Source organism: Pristiophorus japonicus, chromosome 4, assembly GCF_044704955.1.
Source record: "Pristiophorus japonicus isolate sPriJap1 chromosome 4, sPriJap1.hap1, whole genome shotgun sequence".
Classification (NCBI taxonomy): Eukaryota; Metazoa; Chordata; class Chondrichthyes; family Pristiophoridae; genus Pristiophorus; species Pristiophorus japonicus.
Window position 1 is genome coordinate 95,838,365 of NC_091980.1, and position 8,892 is coordinate 95,847,256.

Consider the following 8,892-nt stretch of genomic DNA (forward strand, 5'->3'; position numbering starts at 1 on the left):
TTATCATAAATTTACCTTAACATCAATGTCTCAGCAGTTCCAGCATTCCGCCCATAGCTAAAGCAATTAAAGGCAAAAACCTTGTGAAGGGCTTGTTAACTTATTGTTAGTAACTACTGAAACCAGGAGGAGAGAAATGCATGTACATTTGGTCAGGATATAAATTACTAAAGGTTGTTATTACTTACAGTTATATCTGGTTAGAGTTTGTGAACAGTTGGTGAAATATAGTGCCTTCTTTTACACAGTTCAAACTAGTTAATAGCAATAAATGGATGTTGTATCAATTTTGATGTATTGGATAATGGTTAAGCAAATGGAGGAGACAACATTTAGGATGCAGAAAAAAATCTATATTTTACTAACCAGCTATATCAGAATGAGATACATCTGCAGCTAAGTGGATCTCAAAGAACAGCAGTGTTCAGGCTGAGTAAGGGTGTGGTCACCAAGTTTCCTATTTGGCCCATGGTGACATGAAGCAAGTCAAGCAGAAGGACAGCCCTAATGGTTGACGTGAAAGTAGCCATTAACCTGAACTTGAATGCCAGTTATACCTTCCAAGCTCCCAAAGGAGTCATAACAGGTGAAATTAGTACCTGGATAACATTCAGGCTTAGACTGACAATTGACATGTAACATTTGCACCACATAAGTCTCAAACAAGAGAGAGCCTACTATCTCTCCTTGAACTTCAACAGCATCACCGTCGCAAACTTCACCACCATCAACATCTTCACAGTCATCAGTGACCAGAGCTGAACTCGAGCAACCAAATCACACTGTGTCTACAAGAGCAAGATAAAGGTTGGGTACGTTGTGACAAGTGACTCTGCAACAAATAGCTCACCTCCTGACCCCTCAAAGCCTCTCTCTCATCTACAAAGATTATGGGCTAGAGTTTCCCTAACCTGTTTTTCTGGCGCCCTCACCCGCAGTGCACTGCTTTTGTCCGCCTCCAAGCACGCCGAAAAAAGACATCCATATTCTGACTGCTCCCCAGCCTCTCCTCGGTCATGGCACAGCGTGGCCCAATGGATTGGGGGCGGAGCCAGGTCCCGGTGCTGAAAACAGTGCCGGGACCTCTGCACATGCGTGCTAGTGTCTGCGCGCATGTGCAGTAGCTCCTGCAGGCCATTTCTGCAAACGCGCGCTGCAGGCTATGTGGGAGGGGCCCGAAGCAGGCATCCCTAGCCCTGGCCGAATAAAGTAGGACTTCTATTTTTTATTTGTTATTTACTGATTGATTTTGGTGCTTTAAGTGCAGGGTTCCTTCTAATTTTTTTATTTGTTATTTATTGATATTACTTTGGTCTTGGTGCTTTAGGTGCAGGGCTCCTTCTATTTTATTTGTTAATTAATTGCTTATTACTTTTTGTGCTTTGTTTGGTGCTTGGTGGTGCTTTAAATGTAATTACTCTTGCCGATTCCTTAACTCTAGGTAAGGTTTATCTGTGCGGACAGAAGTGGCAACATACACTGGCCTAAGTTAGTTTGGAGCAACTATTTGGTGGCCAAATGCCTAAAACAGGGGTAAGTGGCGGGAAATGCCCCCTTTTGAAAAAAAAACTGAACAAAAAATAACCTAACTAACTCACTTACACTGGCGCAAATTAAATGGCCAGAATTGCAACTAAAAAGATAGTCCAGAAAAATCAAGTTGTTCCAAAAAAAAGGAGCAACTCCTGGGGAAAGTGTGATGGAATAGTCACTACTTGGATGGATGGGTGCAGCTGCAACAACATCCATGAAGCTCGACACCATCCAGGACAGAGCTTTTCATTTGGCACCGAACTCGATAGGCACTCTCTCCATCACTGTGCACTATGGCTGCAATATGTATGATCTACAGGCCCTTTCTGGATCTGCATGGCCCATCCTTAACCAGCTGAGCACCAGATGAGATTCAGCTGCTGGTGCCCTGTGATTAATGTCATGTATTCAACTATCATTGTAACCCATGTATAAGCTGACCTAAGTTGTACACCTTGAGAACATTGACCACAAGGGGTGAACTTGTAGGAGACACTCCTAACCTGGACTTTCAGGTATAAAAGGGGAAGCTCCACCCACCTTCATCACTTGAGGTCTTGGTAATAAAGGTAACTGGTCACAGAGTGACCTTCTCTCAAGTATGTGCCTCGTGTGCATTTATACTGTATAGCAAGGACATATCATTGGCGACGAGAAACTGGGATTTAAACCACGCGAACATGTCCACTAGCAGCACTGTGTTGGTGATGATTGGGACAACTTTATTGAGAGACTACAGCAAAGTTTTATCACGAAGGAATGGTTGGGACAGGATTCGGCCGACAAACGTAGGGCTCATCTCCTGACGGTTTGTGGATCCAGAATGTACTCCCTGCTGAAGGACCTTCTAGCGCCAGAGAGGCCAGCAGACAAGACGTTCGACGAGCTCAGTAAGTTGATCGGGGAACACCTTAAACCAGCAAGCAGCATGCACATGGCGAGACACTAGTTTTACACGCACCGGCGGCGAGAAGAGCAGAATGTTCCAGACTTCGTGGCAGATCTCCGGCGACTGGCGAGCCTATGTAAGTTCCCAGATGCATACAGAGTGGAGATGCTGTGAGATTTTTTTATTGAGGGCATCGGGCACACTGGGGTTTTCAGGAAACTGATTGAGACTGAAGACTTGACCTTGGAAGCGGCAGCTCTGATATCCCAGATATTTATCTCAGGGGAGGAAGAGACCAGAATGATGTATGGCAAAAATCTTGGCTCAAATGCGGCAAACGACCAGGGAGTCAACATTGTTAACCCAGTTCTCTAGGCAGACAAGGGCAATCGGACATGCCCCAGCATGTAGTCGAACCCAAAGGGGGAATTCAACAGAGACAATGGCTAGCTGAACGGCGATTCATGCCATCGCAAGGGACAATGCGGCTAGTAATGGGGCCATCAACACCTGTTAATGGTGCGCTTAAGGACAATTACAGAGACAGTCAGAGATGATTGACTGGTAATGGACCTTTTGTTTCCAACAACGGGGCCTCCAGCTCATGCTGGAGGTGTGGAGGCAAACACCCAACCAGAGCTTGCAGATATCATCAATAGACCTGCAGAAAGTGCAATGTCAGCGGTCACTTGGCACGTATGTGCAGGAAGCCTGCATCCAGGTTGATGTACGAGGAGGACGGGCCCGATGTAAGCACTACGAGGCCAAATGAATACTGGGGGAAATCGCTGGAAGTTGAAGTTCAGCGAGTTCATGTGGAGCACTTATACAGTTCATATTCCAGAACGCCACCGATAATGATGAAAGTGCTCCTCAATGGCATCCCAGTATTAATGGAGCTAGACATGGGGGCCAGCCAGTCCCTGATGAGTATCAAACAGTTCAAAAGGTTGTGGGTGACCAAGGCCAGGAGGCCAAAATTATTGCCGATTAACGCACAGCTACAGACATATACAAAGGAGATCATTCCGGTGCTAGGCAGCGCCACGGTAGTCATGACCCACAAAGATTCGGAGAACAGGTTGCCACTCTGGATTGTCCCGGGGGACGGTCCCGCACTACTGGGGAGGAGTTGGCTTGTTGTCATGAACTGCAAATGGGGCGATGTCAATGCAATTTCTTCTGTGGAGCGAGTATCATGCTCACAGGTCCTGGACAAATTTGACTCATTATTTCAAATCGGCATCGGCACTTTCATGGGGGCCAAGGTAGTGATTCACATAAACCCAGACGCCAGGCCACCACACCACAAGGCTAGAGCAGTGCCGTACGTGATGCGGGAAAAGATATAAGATCAGAAGAACATAAGAATTAGGAACAGGAGTAGGCCATCTAGCCCCTCGAGCCTACTCCGCCATTTAACAAGATCATGGCTGCTCTGGCCGTGGATTCAGCTCCACTTACCCGCCCGCTCTCCGTAACCCTTAATTCCCTTATTGGTTAAAAATCTATCTATCTGTGACTTGAATACATTCAATTAGCTAGCCTCAACTGCTTCCTTGGGTAGAGAATTCCACAAATTCACAACCCTCTGGGAGAAGAAATTCCTTCTCAACTCGGTTTTAAATTGGCTCCCCCATATTTTGAGGCTGTGCCCCCTAATTCTAGTCTCCACGACCAGTGGAAACAACCTCGTTGCCTCGACCTTGTCTATCCCTTTCATGATTTTAAATGTTTCTATAAGATCACCCCTCATCCTTCTGAACTCCAATGAGTAAAGACCCAGTCTACTCAATCTATCATCATAAGGTAACACCCTCATCTCCGGAATCAGCCTCGTGAATCGTCTCTGTACCCCCTCCAAAGCTAGTATAATCCTTCCTTAAGTAAGGTGACCAAAACTGCACGCAGTGCCTCACCAATACCCTCTACAGTTGCAGAAGGACCTCCCTGCTTTTGTACTCCATCCCTCTCGCAATGAAGGCCAACATTCCATTTGCCTTCCTGATTGCCTGCTGCACCTGCAAACTAACTTTTTGGGATTCATGCACAAGGACCCCCAGGTCCCTCTGCACCACAGCATGTTGTAATTTCTCCCCATTCAAATAATATTCCCTTTTATTGTTTTTTTTTCCAAGGTGGATGACCTCACACTTTCCAACATTGTATTCCATCTGCCCATTCGCTTAACCTATCTAAATCTCTTTGCAGCCCTTCTGTGTCCTCCACACAACCCGCTTTCCCACTAATCTTTGTGTCATCTGCAAATTTTGTTACACTACACTCGGTCCCCTCTTCCAGGTCATCTATGTATATTGTAAACAGTTGTGGTCCCAGCACCGATCTCTGTGGCACACCACTAACCACCGATTTCCAACCCGAAAAGGACCCATTTATCCCGACTCTCTGCTTTCTGTTCGCCAGCCAATTCTCTATCCATGCTAATACATTTCCTCTGACTCCGCGTACCTTTATCTTCTGCAGTAACCTTTTGTGTGGCACCTTATCGAATGCCTTTTGAAAATCGAAATACACCACATCCATCGGTACACCTCTATCTACCATGCTCATTATATCCTCAAAGAATTCCAGTAAATTAGTTACACATGATTTCCCCTTCATGAATCCATGCTGCGTCTGCTTGATTGCACTATTCCTATCTAGATGTCCCGCTATTTCTTCCTTAATGATAGTTTCAAGCATTTTCCCCACTACAGATGTTAAACTAACCGGCCTATAGTTACTTGCCTTTTGTCTGCCCCCTTTTTTAAACAGAGGCGTTACATTAGCTGCTTTCCAATCCGCTGGTACCTCCCCAGAGTCCAGAGAATTTTGGTAGATTATAACGAATGCATCTGCTATAACTTCTGCCATCTCTTTTAATACCCTGGGATGCATTTCATCAGGTCTACCTTCAGTCCCATTAGCCTGTCTAGCACTACCCCCCTAGTGATAGTGATTGTCTCAAGTCCTCCCTTCCCACATTCCTGTGACCAGAAAGTTTTGGCATGGTTTTTGTGTCTTCCACTGTGAAGACCGAAGCAAAATAATTGTTTAAGGCCTCAGCCATTTCCACATTTCCCATTATTAAATCCCCCTTCTCATCTTCTAAGGGACCAACATTTACTTTAGTCACTCTTTTCCGTTTTATATATCTGTAAAAGCTTTTACTATCCGTTTTTATGTTTTGCGCAAGTTTACCTTCGTAATCTATCTTTCCTTTCTTTATTGCTTTTTTAGTCATTCTTTGCTGTCGTTTAAAATTTTCCCAATCTTCTATTTTCCCACTATCCTTGGCCACCTTATACGCATTGGTTTTTAATTTGATACGCTCCTTTATTTCCTTGGTTATCCACGGCTGGTTATCCCATCTCTTACCGCCCTTTTTCACTGGAATATTTTTTTTTTGAGCACTATGAAAGAGCTCCTTAAAAGTCCTCCACTGTTCCTCAATTGTGCCACCGTTTAGTCTGTGTTTCCAGTCTACTTTAGCCAATTCTGCCCTCATCCCACTGTAGTCCCCTTTGTTTAAGCATAGTACGCTCGTTTGAGACACTACTTCCTCACCCTCAATCTGTATTACAAATTCAACCATACTGTGATCACTCATTCCGAGAGGATCTTTTACGAGGAGATCGTTTATTATTCCTGTCTCATTACACAGGACCAGATCTAAGATAGCTTGTTCCCTTGTAGGTTCTGTAACATACTGTTCTGAGAAACAATCCCATATGCATTCTATGAATTCCTCATCTAGGCTACCCCGTGCAATTTGATTTGACCAATCGATATGTAGGTTAAAATCCCCCATGATTACTGCCGTTCCTTTTTCACATGCCTCCATTATTCCCTTGATTATTTCCCTCCCCACCGTGAAGTTATTATTTGGGGGCCTATAAACTACACCCACCAGTGTCTTTTTCCCCTTACTATCTCTAATCTCCACCCACAACGATTCAACATTTTGTTCATTAGAGCCAATATCGTCTCTCACAACTGCCCTGATATCATCCTTTATTAACAGAGCTACCCCACTTCCTTTCCCTTCTTGTCTATCTTTCCGAATCGTCAGATACCCCTGTATGTTAGAATGCGAATTGGACCGCCTGCTGAGGGAAGGCATCATCTCGCCAGTCGAATTCAGTGACTGGGCGAGCCCGATCGTGCTGGTGCTCAAGGCGGACGGGTCGGTCAGGATATGTGGCGATTACAAGGCCACCATCAATCGGGTGTCTCTCCAAGAACAGTACCCGCTACCGAGAGCGGAGGACCTCTTTGCGACGCTATCCGATGCAACATTTTTTTCAAAGTTGGACCTGACTTCAGCTTACATGACCCAGGAGCTGGCGAGTGAGTCGAAGAAGCTGACCACCATCATGACACACAAGGGGTTGTTTGAGTATAATAGATGTCCGTTCGGGATTCGTTCGGCTGCCACGATCTTTCAGCGAAATATGGAAAGCCTCCTCAAGTCGATTCCAAGGACGGTGGTTTTTTAAGACGACATCCTCATCACGGGTTGCGATACTGAAGAACACCTCCACAACCTGGAGGAGGTGCTACGCAGACTGGACCGGGTAGGGCTGCAACTGAAAAAGGCGAAGTGCGTCATCTTTGCTCCAGAGGTAGAATTCCTGGGGAGAAGGGTAGCAGCAGACGGGATCAGACCTACTGCGTCCAAAACGGAAGCGATCCAGAGAGCACCCAGACCCCGTAACACGACGGAGCTGCGTTCGTTCCTGGGGCTCCTGAACTATTTTGGTAACTTTCTTCCCAAATTGAGCATGCTGTTAGAGCCACTACACGTGCTCCTACGCAAAGGTCGCGATTGGGTCTGGGGGGACAGCCAAGAAAGGGCTTTTGATAGAGCCGCAATTTGTTATGTTCCAACAAACTGTTAACGTTATATGACCCATGTAAGAAACTTGTTTTAACGTGCGATGCGTCATCCTATGGGGTCGAGTGTGTGTTGCAGCATGTGAATGCCAATGGTCAGTTACAGCCGGTAGCTTATGCCACCCGAAGTCTGTCCCAGGCAGAAAGGAGCTACGGGATGGTAGAAAAGGAAGTGCTAGCATGTGTATATACAGTAAAAAAAAATGCACCAGTACCTGTTTGGCAGAAAATCTGAGCTGGAGACAGATCACAAACCCCTAACATCCCTTTTGGCCGACAACAAGGCCATACATGCGAATGCATCGGCCCACATTAGCCACCTATGACTACATAATTCGGCACAGACCGGGCACTGAAAACTGCGCCGATGCACTCAGCAGGCTCCCACTAGCCACCACTGAGGGGGCAACTGAGCATGATGCTGAGATAGTCATGGCTGTTGAAGCTTTCGAAAGCGAAGGCTCACCCATGACAGCCCGTCAGATTAAAGTCTGGACAAATAAAGACCCGCTACTGTCTTTAGTTAAGAAATGTGTCCTGAATGGGGACTGGGCAGCCAATTACGAGGCATGCCCTCAGGAATTTAAACCATTTCATAGGTGCAAGGAAGAACTCTCGATTCAGGCCGATTGCCTACTGTGGGGAAACTGAGTAGTCATGCCCTAGATGGGCAGAGAGGTGTTTATCAGAGAACTTCACAATGAGCACCCGAGCATTGTCATGATGAAGGCAATTGCCAGGTCACACGTTTGGTGGCCAGGGATAGATGCTGACCTGGAACTTTGTGTTCGCAGGTGCAACACGTGTGCTCAGCTGGGCAACACACCCAGGGAAGCCCCCCTTAGCCCCTGGTCCTGGCCCGCCAAGCCATGGTCATGCATCCATGTGGACTACGCAGGTCCTATCAGGGGAAAAATGTTTTTGATTGTAGTAGACGCCTACTCCAAATTGATTGAGTGTGCCATTTTAAATTCAAGCACATCCTCTGCCATGGTAGAAAGTCTACGGGCAATGTTCGCCGCCCATGGTCTACTGGATGGCTTGGTCAGCGACAATGGCCCGTGCTTCACAAGCACTGAATTCCAGGACGTCATGACAGGCAATGGAATCAACCATGTCAGAACGGCACCATTCAAGCCGTCCTCAAACGGCCAGGCGGAACGAGCAGTGCAGATAATCAAACAGGGGATGCTCAGAATCCAAGGGGGTTCCCTACAAAGCTGCTTATCACGCCTCCTGTTGGCCAATAGATCCCGACCACACTCACTCACAGGGGTTCCACCCGCAGAGCTGCTAATGAAAAGGACGCTCAAAACCAGGTTATCCCTTATACACCCCACTATGAAAGAAATTGTTGAGAGCAGGCATCAGTCACAATGTGACTACCATGACAGGAATGCGAGGGCGTGATGTATTGATGTCAATGATCCTGTTTTTGTCCTTAATTACGCTGCAGGGCCCAAATGGCTTGCAGGCACTGTGATTGCCAAAGAGGGGAATCGGGTTTTGATAGTTAAACTTACCAATGGACAAATCTACCGCAAACACGTGGATCAAACTAAAAGGAGGTTCAG